Source organism: Rattus norvegicus, chromosome 2 (genome assembly GCF_021556685.1).
Source record: "Rattus norvegicus strain SHRSP/BbbUtx chromosome 2, alternate assembly SHRSP_T2T, whole genome shotgun sequence".
Lineage (NCBI taxonomy): Eukaryota > Metazoa > Chordata > Mammalia > Rodentia > Muridae > Rattus > Rattus norvegicus.
This window is the reverse complement of record NC_141535.1, coordinates 135,540,288-135,554,647: the sequence shown is the minus strand read 5'-3', so window position 1 is coordinate 135,554,647 and position 14,360 is coordinate 135,540,288. Positions and strand designations below refer to the sequence as shown.

Below are 14,360 nucleotides of genomic sequence, written 5' to 3'. Positions count from 1 at the left end.
GAATGAGCAAGGACTTTGAGGCATGATCATGTCCTGAGTATGGCAGAATTGTGGTTTACTTCCTGATCTTATTCACCAGGGTGGTCTTGTCCCTTCTTCTAAGAGTGGGCTTTGTAGAGCCAAAAAATGCTATTTAAATTCCAGATGTGGTTCAACTATTGTCTGCTGGCTGTTGTAGTTTCCTGTGGGGTTCTTTCTTCTCCCACCTCCTCCCAACCCACTACTCTCAACCCTCCCCACCTCCAGACTCCCTACGCCATCTGACACCTGACACTCCACCACACACTCCCTCCCCATTGCCTCCACTCCCATCCCCTTATCCTATTGCCCTTGAGTATATATATATGAAAAGGTCACAAAAACCTTGTCTCAGAGACTCTGGCCTCCTCTCCAGGGGTATATATGCCCCTCCCCAACCCCTGCCAACAAACCTGTTGAACCAGTTCTCCTAAGCTGTTCCTGACTTTTTATTTTCCACAGCACTCATGGCCAATTAAGATCCTGCACTGCAGAGCTGCACCTGGCAGCACCTGGCACCCAGCAAAGCTTCTCTCCCTTCAGCCCAGATCAGTGCCTAACGGGCCTGGCTACTCCAACTGGGAAGTGGGCCTAAGGTGGCATATGAATTCTACACGGAAAAGCAAAACAGTTTTAAACAAATCAACAAAAATGAAGCTGAGCACTAACATCAGACTAAAGAAACCTGTCAGAAGACGGAAGAAGTGCAGTATAAAAAAAAAAAGAAGACAAGCAGGAATTATCCAGCAGGTCCTGTAGGCAGGCAGGTGACTGTCTTGACAGAGAATTACAGGTGAGAAAACAAATGACAGCGGTTGAGCTGCAATTCCTCAGTAGACATGAGCAAAAGGAGTCTGGCAGGGAAACAGTGAGGGTGGTACAGTTGCAGCACTCAGTGGCATTGGTAAAACTTTCCACCATGATATACATTTTTAACTACCACAGACCTTCCATGAGCTCTGCGCTGCTTTCTGTGGGCTGGAGGTTTGTCACCAGGGCAAGTTGTATTGGTTCCAGTATACTGGAAGTAAAAATCTTAGAAAATGCAGCCCTTAGCTTTACAGAAATAAATGAGTATTTTTAATAAGTAGACATATAACATGTAGATACAGTAATGACTCTATTTCAATATAGTCAACAGCATTCTAGTACACAATGGGAGTGAGCAGTGGATTTTAGATTTACTCCCAATATGTTTGACAATGCCACCATTTGTGAAGGGTAGATAAACATCGCAGAACAAATCATCATGCACTTGGTTAGATTCATGGCCACGAGATTTGGTCCTAAAGAAATTTGCAACAGAAATATAGGCTTACAAATCATGAATAGGAAACAAGGAATAGTTTGCTGACTATTGAAGATTTGGCCCAGAAGTCAAATTTGTAGAAACTACTTTTCTTTATAGAATTTGAGTTACGATTATTGACTGTGTTTTCTTTACACCTAAGTCCATACTGATTCTCCATTGGTAGATTTTGATTATTTGAAAGGATTCACGATAACTTTTACATTGGCACTTGGTTCTTAGAAACCAGGGATAGTTTTATATTGTAGAACTGCATCATCAGCTCAGGATGAGCTTGGACACATGTCTCTTCAAGAGAGTAAAAGATCATAACCACCCATGGATGTTAGCTTGCATGTGGAGGGTTTTAGAAGGCTGGAGACCACTGCACTGAATGCACTGCTTCTCTTCCTCGCTCTTGTCTTCTGAAGTACAAAAGCAGGAATGATTTATACCTCACAAAGACCACTCCCACTCACCCCTGTTGCTGACCTGACCAGCTTGAAACTTATATAAGAAAAGACAGTCTATAATATTAGATGCCTGAGATTTATGATTTGATTAAACACAAACATGATTGATTAGTATTTCTTTTTTGAAGAGAAAAGAGAAAGTAAGAGGCAATCACTGGGGAACAGTGTGATCTAAATGTAGTAGAAGGATTGATCTGGGAAACAATTATGGTCATATTTGGCTTTGTGAGTTATGATGACATGTGTATTTAGACCCTTAAAACTGTCTGGGGTCACATCCCACCCTCTTACAATGACATTGACTTTATGGTATCTCATTTTAGTGAAATTTTATCTTCAAAACAAGATTTATGATGTGAAGTACTACTCCATTCCACGTCGGGAAAAATAACTTCTGTTTTTTTCTTAGCTCTAGACATTGACTATTTGGCTCTAGAGCCTGACCGTCACTTGAGGTGGGATGGTAGATGAGTCATTAATTTTATCTACATTTTAAAATGTGAAATGAAAACTATTATTCTCATTAATTTATTACACGATGGAAATTGAATCTCTAGCTGTTGGCTGATATATCTTACAATGCCTACTTCTTCTGTTCTTTGCCTTGCATTCTGACAAATAGTTCTTGGACTTGATGCTTAAGCAGCCATTACCTCATTGACTGTGGCATTGACCCTCAGTTTCTGACCCTCCTACATTTAGTTAGGTGGGTCACTACATGCAGAATAGCTCAGGGCTAAAAGACGTGTACTTGCTTACTCCAGAGCCTCTAAATTTAGCATAGATGAGAGGGACTCTTCTTAGAACCCGGCCCCAGAGGCCTCCTTTTAGTCCTACAGTATGGAAGCTCCTACACACACACAACACTCTTCAGTATCTTGAATATACTAAATTGTTGAAGGAACACATGAGAACATCTGACACTTCAGATTCTGTGCTTAGCACATGGAAACCAAAGCCCTGAAATCTCCTCTTGTTGAAACTCCCTGCTAAAATGTTTCTTTACAACTTGTCATCTGTTATAGAAATAGAAAATGGCTGCCGCCACGTGTCATAAAATCTTAAAGAGGGAGAAGCTTTGGTACCACAAAAAACAGCGAGCAACATGTGAACTATGGAGTACTTAACCTAACCACTGTCTTGTCAAGCCTGTAATTTCATATAATAAAAGCAATCTAGACAAATGAACTATCATTTCCAAGTAATGTCGAGGATTTATTTTCTTACTTCTTTAGTCTTTTATCCAGATACATGGTCCTGAAGGTACTGGAGAGGCAGTCAGTGCAGTATTTACAGATATTGTGTTGTTGGCTAAGAGATAGTTTTGCAACATTAAATGTCACAGAGAAGTTTATAGGTATTTAGGAACAAAAGGATACTTGTAAACATTTATGAGGGATATACTATATATGAAATTTATTATGAATCAGGGGTTAAAGCCACAAGAGAGCAGAGGGAGTTACACATAATAGGAAAAATAAAATGTATTTTCTTTTACCAGAACAAGAGGAATAAGCAGCTACAGAGGAGGACACTGGGATAGTTCATAAAAATGCAAATTACTTATCCTACTTTGCCTGTGTTTGAAAATGAAAATCACAAGAGTAAGCTATCATTTCACACCAGCTGATCTGGAAAAAAATCCGAAGGACTATACAAAATAACAGCTATGCTGTCGGCACATAGGAAAGTCATTCCCTGCAAGACAGGAGCACAGAGAAGACATTAATGCCTAAGGCTAGGTATTGATTAAGAGATGACAAGTTTGAAAGCACGACCCTGCTGCGAATAATTAAACATTGAAAGCTGAAGTCCTGCTTAAATATCTTCAATGTCACGTTATTTGTAGGAGCTGAATTCTTAGAAGTGATCTACAATAACATTAATCATGGAAATAAGTGAATAAATGTTATCAACACAGGTACAGCAGGAGAAGTCATCAAATACAGTGCTCTGTCACAACACCAATAGACTTTTTGCAAGATTTTTAAGTAAGCAAGCAACACATGTGCTGAGCTATATAATAGTGTAAAGAACCCAATGGCACAACACTTTCAGTCTTTCAAAAACACACACAAGGAAAATTTACTTTAAAACAGTTTCTCCAGGGTGACCGTGGTCAGGCAGAACGTTTGGGAGGAGAAATGGATGAAGGAAGGTCCAACATGGAATCTAACAAGAAAGACCTTGAGTGGCTGATGCTAGATGGGGAGAACCATACAATCCTAACCTTCAAATGTCTGGAGTCAGCTGTATAACAACGACAACAACAACAACAACAACAACAACAACAACAACAACACCACCACACTTATGCACCTGTGCTCTTCCATATATGTATTAGAGCTGAGAACACACTTGCAAGAAGAAATAATTTTGCTTTGTTTGATCAAAGGTAGCCACCCTATCAAAGGTCCAAATTTAACAATCCTCCCTTTCAACCTCCTCCACCTTGTGAAACTTTTATGTAAAAGTTTTAATTTCCCTTACCTAGTAAGACCATTATTCATACACATCCCCCTCCCTTTCTTCCTGGAGTTTGAAGGCCAGGGTGGGTAGGTGACCCTTTCTCTCTCTCTTTCATTTCCTTTGCACGGGGTCTTTTTAAAAATGAGCTAATCTGGAAAGACTGTGAGGTCAAATGCCAGCCAAGGGCAAAAAGCACAGCCATCACCTGAGTTAGAATACGAACCAGCTGACTTTCTGGCCCAGTTACATTCCCTTGGTTTGTATTTTCCTGTGTTTAAGACCCACATTATTCTTCATTTCTAACGTCTAATGGACGTTTCTGATGGAATAAAAGGAAATAATATACTATTGGTTCTCTCAGTCTTAGGGCGTGACCCTTACAGGAAAGACCCCAAATCTCTTATAATTAAATTAAAAGTACTTACTGCAGGAGATCGTCCATACTTCCTGCCCTCCATATTTATCAAGCAGTATGAATTGCAGCTGTAGAAGTGCCATCTCTGGCCATCTGTACAATCTTTGAGTAGGTTCAGGTCAAAGGCTCTGTGATTTAAATAGAAAAGAAGAAATGTTTTACTCATCTTGGAAACTTTGCAGTTAAAAGGGTAGAAAAATCATTTATTCCTGAATAGGAAAGTACTCCCTCAGAAGTCTTTGTTTCTAATTTTATTAAAGTTATGGAGGTTAAAGGTAGCCATTTTAGGGGATGGGTAGAGAGTATGAGAGTCTTTTCAGATCTACTTCAGAATTTGCTTCTATTGAGGTTATCATGAAGTAGAACAAGTTTCTATTTAAGTTTTAAAATTTTTAGCAAGCTTTCAGTGCATTACAGAAATTGATCAAAACAAAAGTTTGAATGGAGGACTTTGATCCCCTGTGCAGTAGTAGCTGTACCTGAGATTTTTATCCAAACACTTGGTGACTGTCCAGTCTGTTTCTTCCTTACAATACATGCTTGTTATACAATGTGTGCAACGTGCGGCATTCATTTTCTATTTCCTCAGAGAAAGAAGTCCCAAGACAATGATAGGACATTTATGTGTCATTTGAGGATCAATATCTGCAAAATAGAATATAGGTTAATAGTATTGGGAATTTCTAACTTCAAATAGAGGCAACACTGAAATTGCAAACCAGTTTATTCCCCATCGAGACACACACACACACACACACACACACACACACACACACACACACACACACACTTGCTAGAATTAATTTATTACAACTTAGGACCTCCAGATGAGGATAAATGAGGAGGTAAAAAGCAAAGCAAATCAAAACTTTGGTTCTCAATCATATTCTACTACTGTCATGGCTACCTCTCTCCTTAAGTAATAAAAAAAGAGATGCAGAACCATCAGAAAATGCACAGCAGTCTGGAAGAAGGGAGAATGAAAAATGCCAGAGCTCTGTTTATTTAATTTTATTTTGGCCTTGAAGGAGTCAGAAACTGAAATTCGAAATTCCCACTCAGCCTCAGACAACATGTTGTATGGTGATTTGTGATGAAATGGGTCCCTTCACCTCTCCTAACACTTGCCAGCATAGGCCTTATAATTCTTTGCCATATGTTATGTTTATTTTCCCATGCAAATTTTATTAAGGAAAAGGATCTGTGTTAAGTATATGTGGTTTGTGCTAGAACAGAGATTTTCCCAGATAATTAAAAACTAAGTTTAAGTTTTGGGCATTTTCAGTCTGTGCCTTGCCCAGTGGAATCTTGGAACAACACCCCAGACTCTCATATTTAGACAGCTTAAAACCCCATGTTTGAAGGGCAGTGTTTGCATTTTATTCTCCCTCAGCAAATCCTGAGGGATGCTTGACAATGACAGGAGCTCTTGCTTCTTTGAAATTCAATTCTCTTCGGTGTCTGAAGTCCCGTTTTCTCTTCAGAGTACACTCCTATGTTCAGGAAGCCCACAGTGTTTCTTCCTTTACAAGGAGTTCTCAAAGCTGAATCTACAAAGTCAATTGATTTCTGGAATTTTAACTTGCACTTTTATGTGGCTGCTTCAAGACATTCTTATCTGTGCTATAAATGAGCTACCAACCATTCATCTTAAATCTACAAACATTCATGCATTTTGACTTTTGAGTGCTTATGCATTTTTGGAGTGTTTGAAGAAGTTAAAAGTAAATAGCACTATTTTTTCTTGTCATTCTTGAGTTCTGGATTGACAAATAACACAAAAGGTAACTGTAGTCTAGGAGGCCAGATGTAATGTTAACTCCATCCCAGAGCTCTGAGGGGCAAATGCTTCACTGAGGAGAGAACACAGTTTGATCTATGACTAGGGCTCATAGTTGAGGTACATGAGAGTGCCTGAGAGAAGAAGGGAAGAGGGAGAAGACTATAACTCTGTAAGCCTCCGTCCAGTATTCAGCTGGAATGAGTGTTAGGGGAGATAATGACAGGGAAGTAGGGATTGGGATGCTCACTAAGTCTTTGACTTTCTCTCCAGAAGACCAGAAACCCACCAATGAGGAAGAAAAGCCCCTCATCCTCCCACACATGTAGCCATGTCTGTCTTCCTCCACTCTTCCCTTGATTCTTTCATACTGTGGGTTTTTGTTTGTTTGTTTGTTTGTTTGTTTTAATTGTTTTTTGTTGTTGTTCTGTTTTTGTCTGCCAAAGACAGGATGGAATCTCCACATCACAGATTTCAGGGGCTTTGTTTTTCGTGACTCTCTTCAACTCCACATTCTGATGTCTTCTATCCCATTTCCAACCCACAATAAAACACTCTTTACTTCTCAAGTTATGCCTGGGGTACTGTAATGTTTCTCTTCTTTCATTATGTCTGCCTTCGATCTAAAAACTGAAAAAAAAACCAGTGTTGTCTTCTAAATGCATGATTTTCACTATTTTGTCCATTTCCTTGTGTTCCCATACTAAAAATTTAAAGGGACATCTTCTAAAACAAGATATGACTACACAATCGTTATCATAGTGGCTAAGTGTAGAAGCAATGGGACCAATGAGACCTGAGCTAAATTTTCTTTCTTCTCTGCCAGTAAATGGCTACAGAAAATTGGGTAAGTTACTTTTCTCTCTGAGAATGAGAAAAAAAGAACTCGAACAGATCAATAAACAATAAAGAAACTGAAATAGGCACTCAGGTTTTTCTCTCACAAAAGACCACGTAGTCTGAAAAGTTTTATGTCTGAGTTCTTCCAAACTTTAAAAGACTCACAATTGGCTTTCTTATATCAATTACTCGATACAAAAACAAATTAGATATCAAAAAATAAGTGGCCAAATCAAATTAGCAACATACCGGAGCATGTTGTAAGAAATCCAACGTTCTTTATTTCGTTGCGGTTGTTTATTTGCGTGCATGCCTCTGTCTGTGTATGCACATGCACATAAGCATGTGTGTGCTCTTAGAAGCTAGAAGAGCACGTCACATATCCCAAGGCTGGAGTTGTAGGGAGCTGGAAGCTTGTGGGTACTGGGTTCTCTGAAAATGCAGCACGTGTTGGTAACTGTTGAGCTGCTCCACCTTCCAGCTGAGAATTTTATCATTAAATTGATTCATGTTTTTAGTACCATTAATTTGGCAAATAAAAAAACATAAATTAATTTCAAGCAATGTGAAGCAGCAGTCAAAAGAGCTAATTTTTTTTTTATTGAAAATGGAATACATGTTAAGATTGAGACTGGACAGCCTAAATGTCCTAAAATTTTATATACCAAATCTCAATAAATATTACGTTTATTTTCTTTGACATAGGGAAAATGACTAAAATACCTACTACGCCATTTCAAGGGATTTTGAATTTTAAAGACTATCAAGCAGTTGTGACACAGGATAACAAAATACAAGGAGATGAAACTTACTATTGACAAGTAACATAAATATCTATTTAGAAAAAAGAAAACAGCAAAACCAATTAGCTAATAGTCACCAGTCCTGCTCCTTAGTTCAGAGAGGACAAAAGTTCATGACAGCAATACAGAAGCAGAAAGTGTAATAATGTAAAATACAATGTGGAGAACGTGGAGAATTAAAGCTGTACTCCTGGTGACCTGACAGGATGGGGAGGCATCCCCTGCATCCTGTGCTAGCTCACAGCCACTGCTGGGTGATGCTCAGAGCTGACAATGTTCATAGAGCAAGCACACTGTGGATTTGGGCGTGCTCAGACAATGTACTCCAGGACAAGAAAAACATGAGATTTCACTGGAGAAAATCTTGGCATGCTTGCAGGTGAAAAAAAAAATCAATGAACTTTTCAAACGAAGCAATAATGTGTTGTGACTTTTGGCTTTGGTGAATACACATACACACACACAAGCACATATATCTATCTCTATCTCTATCTCTATCTCTATCTCTCTATATCTATCTATCTATCTATCTATATATATATATATATATATATATATATATATATATATATATATATGGGTTTTCTTATGGGTGGTGGTAAAGAACACTGCCCCATAGGCCAACAAGTGGACAATGAAAATATACAGTTGGAGGTTAACAGCAAAGACACAAAGGGTTCTTAGTTTATCATTTATCTTGTTTAAAAGAAAATAGATATATCTCGTATGTATTCTATTATAACCATGTCCTGATTCATAGCTAAGGCAAATGAATTTTCCAATGTATTCATAAAATATTGATGAAAGAGCATTAAAAATTCCATAGCATTAGATACTTCTGGGGAAGAAAGCCTGAGTAGAACAGGCCAGAGAGAATCTTATCAGAAGGCAGTATCACTTTGAAATAAATGCTGAGAGCTAAGGCCAGTAGAATAGGTTTTACACAAACCTACTAGGCAGATGAAGCATGAAGACCATAGGTTAAGGCCAGCCTGAGCACCACAAGCATGATTTTGTTTCAAAACAAACAGTAAAAACTTTTCCTGAGGATCCAGCTCCGTAGTAGTGTGCTTGACTGACATGTATAAGGCTGGGTCACGGCAGCAGCTCTCTGCTCCCAGACCCCGTGGGAAAGAGACCTCACCGCCTGGTCAGGTGGGCACTCCTGAGGCTGCAGAGCGGAAGAGACCACCAACACTGCCCACCCCTGGCACATCCCTGGCCCAAGAGGAAACTGTGTAAGGCCTCTGGGCTCCCGTGGGGGAGGGCCCAGGAGCGGCAGGACCCCTGCCTGAGACACCGCCGGAACCTGAGGGAAACAGACCGGATAAACAGTTCTCTGCACCCAAATCCCATGGGAGGGAGAGCTGAACCTTCAGAGAGGCAGACAAGCCTGGGAAACCAGAAGAGACTGCTCTCTGTACATATATCTCGGACGCCAGAGGAAAACACCAAAGGCCATCTGGAACCCTGGTGCACTGAAGCTCCCGGAAGGGGCGGCACAGGTCTTCCTGGTTGCTGCCGCCGCAGAGAGCCCTTGGGCAGCACCCCGCGAGCAAACTTGAGCCTCGGGACCACAGGTAAGACCAACTTGTCTGCTGCAAGAGAGCTGCCTGGTGAGATCGGGACACACAGAGGCAGAGTTCATCTAGGACCGGGCACGTCCTGTGTTTGCCGGAGGTCCCACGCCCGCGGATCCTGGCCCGCAGCAGCTCTCTGCTCCCAGACCCCATGGGAAAGAGACCTCACCGCCTGGTCAGGTGGGCACTCCTGAGGCTGCAGAGCAGAAGAGACCACCAACACTGCCCACCCCTGCCCACATCCCTGGCCCAAGAGGAAACTGTATAAGGCCTCTGGGCTCCCGTGGGGGAGGGCCCAGGAGCGGCAGGACCCCTGCCTGAGACACTGCCGGAACCTGAGGGAAACAGACCGGATAAACAGTTCTCTGCACCCAAATCCCGTGGGAGGGAGAGCTGAACCTTCAGAGAGGCAGACAAGCCTGGGAAACCAGAAGAGACTGCTCTCTGTGCACACATCTCGGACGCCAGAGGAAAACACCAAAGGCCATCTGGAACCCTGGTGCACTGAAGCCCCGGAAGGGGCAGCACAGGTCTTCCTGGTTGCTGCCGCTGCAGAGAGCCCGTGGGCAGCACCCCACAGGCGAACTTGAGCCTCGGGACCACAGGTAAGACCAAATTTTCTGCTGCAAGAAAGCTACCTGGTGAACTCAAGACACAGGCCCACAGGAACAGCTGAAGACCTGTAGAGAGGAAAAACTACACGCCCGAAAGCAGAACACTCTGTCCCCATAACTGACTGAAAGAGAGGAAAACAGGTCTACAGCACTCATGACACACAGGTTTATAGGACAGTCTAGCCACTGTCAGAAATAGCAGAACAAAGTAACACTAGAGATAATCTGATGGCGAGAGGCAAGCGCAGGAACCCAAGCAACAGAAACCAAGACTACATGGCATCATCGGAGCCCAATTCTCCCACCAAAACAAACATGGAATATCCAAACACACCAGAAAAGCAAGATCTATTTTCAAAATCATATTTGATCATGATGCTGGAGGACTTCAAGAAAGACGTGAAGAACTCCCTTAGAGAACAAGTAGAAGCCTACAGAGAGGAATTGCAAAAATCCCTGAAAAAATTCCAGGAAAACACAATCAAACAGTTGAAGGAATTAAAAATGGAAATAGAAGCAATCAAGAAAGAACACATGGAAACAACCCTGGATATAGAAAACCAAAGGAAGAGACAAGGAGCCGTAGATACAAGCATCACCAACAGAATACAAGAGATGGAAGAGAGAATCTCAGGAGCAGAAGATTCCATAGAAATCATTGACTCAACTGTCAAAGATAATGTAAAGCAGAAAAAGCTACTGGTCCAAAACATACAGGAAATCCAGGACTCAATGAGAAGATCAAACCTAAGGATAATAGGTATAGAAGAGAGTGAAGACTCCCAGCTCAAAGGACCAGTAAATATCTTCAACAAAATCATAGAAGAAAACTTCCCTAACCTAAAAAAAGAGATACCCATAGGCATACAAGAAGCCTACAGAACTCCAAATAGATTGGACCAGAAAAGAAACACCTCCCGTCACATAATAGTCAAAACACCAAACGCACAAAATAAAGAAAGAATATTAAAAGCAGTAAGGGAAAAAGGTCAAGTAACATATAAAGGCAGACCTATCAGAATCACACCAGACTTCTCGCCAGAAACTATGAAGGCCAGAAGATCCTGGACTGATGTCATACAGACCCTAAGAGAACACAAATGCCAGCCCAGGTTAATGTATCCTGCAAAACTCTCAATTAACATTGATGGAGAAACCAAGATATTCCATGACAAAACCAAATTTACACAATATCTTTCTACAAATACAGCACTACAAAGGATAATAAATGGTAAAGCCCAACATAAGGAGGTAAGCTACACCCTAGAAGAAGCAAGAAACTAATCGTCTTGGCAACAAAACAAAGAGAATGAAAGCACACAAACATAACCTCACATCCAAATATGAATATAACGGGAAGCAATAATCACTATTCCTTAATATCTCTCAACATCAATGGCCTCAACTCCCCAATAAAAAGACATAGATTAACAAACTGGATACGCAACGAGGACCCTGCATTCTGCTGCCTACAGGAAACACACCTCAGAGACAAAGACAGACATTACCTCAGAGTGAAAGGCTGGAAAACAATTTTACAAGCAAATGGTCAGAAGAAGCAAGCTGGAGTAGCCATTCTAATATCAAATAAAATCAATTTTCAACTAAAAGTTATCAAAAAAGATAAGGAAGGACACTTCATATTCATCAAAGGAAAAATCCACCAAGATGAACTCTCAATCCTAAATATCTATGCCCCAAATACAAGGGCACCTACGTATGTAAAAGAAACCTTACTAAAGCTCAAACACACATTGCACCTCACACAATAATAGTGGGAGATTTCAACACCCCACTCTCATCAATGGACACATCATGGAAACAGAAATTAAACAGAGATGTAGACAGACTAAGAGAAGTCATGAGCCAAATGGACTTGACGGATATTTATAGAACATTCTATCCTAAAGCAAAAGGATATACCTTCTTCTCAGCTCCTCATGGTACTTTCTCCAAAATTGACCATATAATTGGTCAAAAAACGGGCCTCAACAGGTACAGAAAGATAGAAATAATCCCATGCGTGCTATCGGACCACCACGGCCTAAAACTGGTCTTCAATAACAATAAGGGAAGAATGCCCACATATACTTGGAAATTGAACAATGCTCTATTCAATGATAACCTGGTCAAGGAAGAAATAAAGAAAGAAATGAAAAACTTTTTAGAATTTAATGAAAATGAAGGTACAACATACCCAAACTTATGGGACACAATGAAAGCTGTGCTAAGAGGAAAACTCATAGCGCTGAGTGCCTGCAGAAAGAAACAGGAAAGAGCATATGTCAGCAGCTTGACAGCACACGTAAAAGCTCTAGAACAAAAAGAAGCAAATACACCCAGGAGGAGTAGAAGGCAGGAAATAATCAATCTCAGAGCTGAAATCAACCAAGTAGAAACAAAAAGGACCATAGAAAGAATCAACAGAACCAAAAGTTGGTTCTTTGAGAAAATCAACAAGATAGATAAACCCTTAGCCAGACTAACGAGAGGACACAGAGAGTGTGTCCAAATTAACAAAATCAGAAATGAAAAGGGAGACATAACAACAGATTCAGAGGAAATTAAAAAAATCATCAGATCTTACTATAAAAACCTATATTCAACAAAACTTGAAATTCTTCAGGAAATGGACAATTTCCTAGACTGAAAGCAGGTACCGAAGTTAAATCAGGAACAGATAAACCAGTTAAACAACCCCATAACTCCTAAGGAAATAGAAGCAGTCATTAAAGGTCTCCCAACCAAAAGGAGCCCAGGTCCAGACGGGTTTAGTGCAGAATTCTATCAAACCTTCATAGAAGACCTCATACCAATATTATCCAAACTATTCCACAAAATTGAAACAGATGGAGCCCTACCGAATTCCTTCTACGAAGCCACAATTACTCTTATACCTAAACCACACAAAGACACAACAAAGAAAGAGAACTTCAGACCAATTTCCCTTATGAATATCGACGCAAAAATACTCAACAAAATTCTGGCAAACCAAATCCAAGGGCACATCAAAACAATCATCCACCATGACCAAGTAGGCTTCATCCCAGGCATGCAGGGATGGTTTAATATACGGAAAACCATCAACGTGATCCATTATATAAACAAACTGAAAGAACAAAACCACATGATCATTTCATTAGACGCTGAGAAAGCATTTGACAAAATTCAACACCCCTTCATGATAAAAGTCCTGGAAAGAATAGGAATTCAAGGCCCATACCTGAACATAGTAAAAGCCATATACAGCAAACCAGTTGCTAACGTTAAACTAAATGGAGAGAAACTTGAAGCAATCCCACTAAAATCAGGGACTAGACAAGGCTGCCACTCTCTCCCTACTTATTCAATATAGTTCTTGAAGTTCTAGCCAGAGCAATCAGACAACAAAAGGAGGTCAAGGTGATACAGATCGGAAAAGAAGAGGTCAAAATATCACTATTTGCAGATGATATGATAGTATATTTAAGTGATCCCAAACGTTCCACCAGAGAACTACTAAAGCTGATAGACAACTTCAGCAAAGCGGCTAGGTATAAAATTAACTCAAATAAATCAGTTGCCTTCCTCTATACAAAAGAGAAACAAGCCGAGAAAGAAATTAGGTAAACGACACCATACATAATAGACCCAAATAATATAAAGTACTTCGGTGTGACTTTAACAAAGCAAGTAAAAGATCTGTACAATAAGAACTTCAAGACACTGAAGAAGGAAATTGAAGAAGACCTCAGAAGATGGAAAGATCTCCCATGCTCATGGATTGGCAGGATTAATATAGTAAAAATGGCCATTTTACCAAAAGCAATCTACAGATTCAATGCAATCCCCATCAAAATACCAATCCAATTCTTCAAAGAGTTAGACAGAACAATTTGCAAATTCATCTGGAATAACAAAAAACCCAGGATAGCTAAAGCTATCCTCAACAATAAAAGGACTTCAGGGGGAATCACTATCCCTGAACTCAAGCAGTATTACAGAGCAATAGTGATAAAAACTGCATAGTATTGGTACAGAGACAGACAGATAGACCAATGGAATAGAATTGAAGACCCAGAAATGAACCCACACACCTAT

The 14,360-nt window shown here is 40.3% G+C and overlaps 1 protein-coding gene across 1 annotated transcript in view; it reads left to right on the top strand.

Moving 5' to 3' along the window:
• Positions 1-2,965, top strand: part of Slc7a11 (solute carrier family 7 member 11) — a 219,643-nt gene extending 216,678 nt beyond the window's left edge. The window contains exon 14 of the mRNA XM_087622600.1: positions 481-2,965. The gene's annotated coding sequence lies outside the window, so the exon portion shown is untranslated. The remainder of the gene's footprint in view (positions 1-480) is intronic.
• The last annotated feature ends 11,395 nt before the right edge of the window (positions 2,966-14,360 follow it).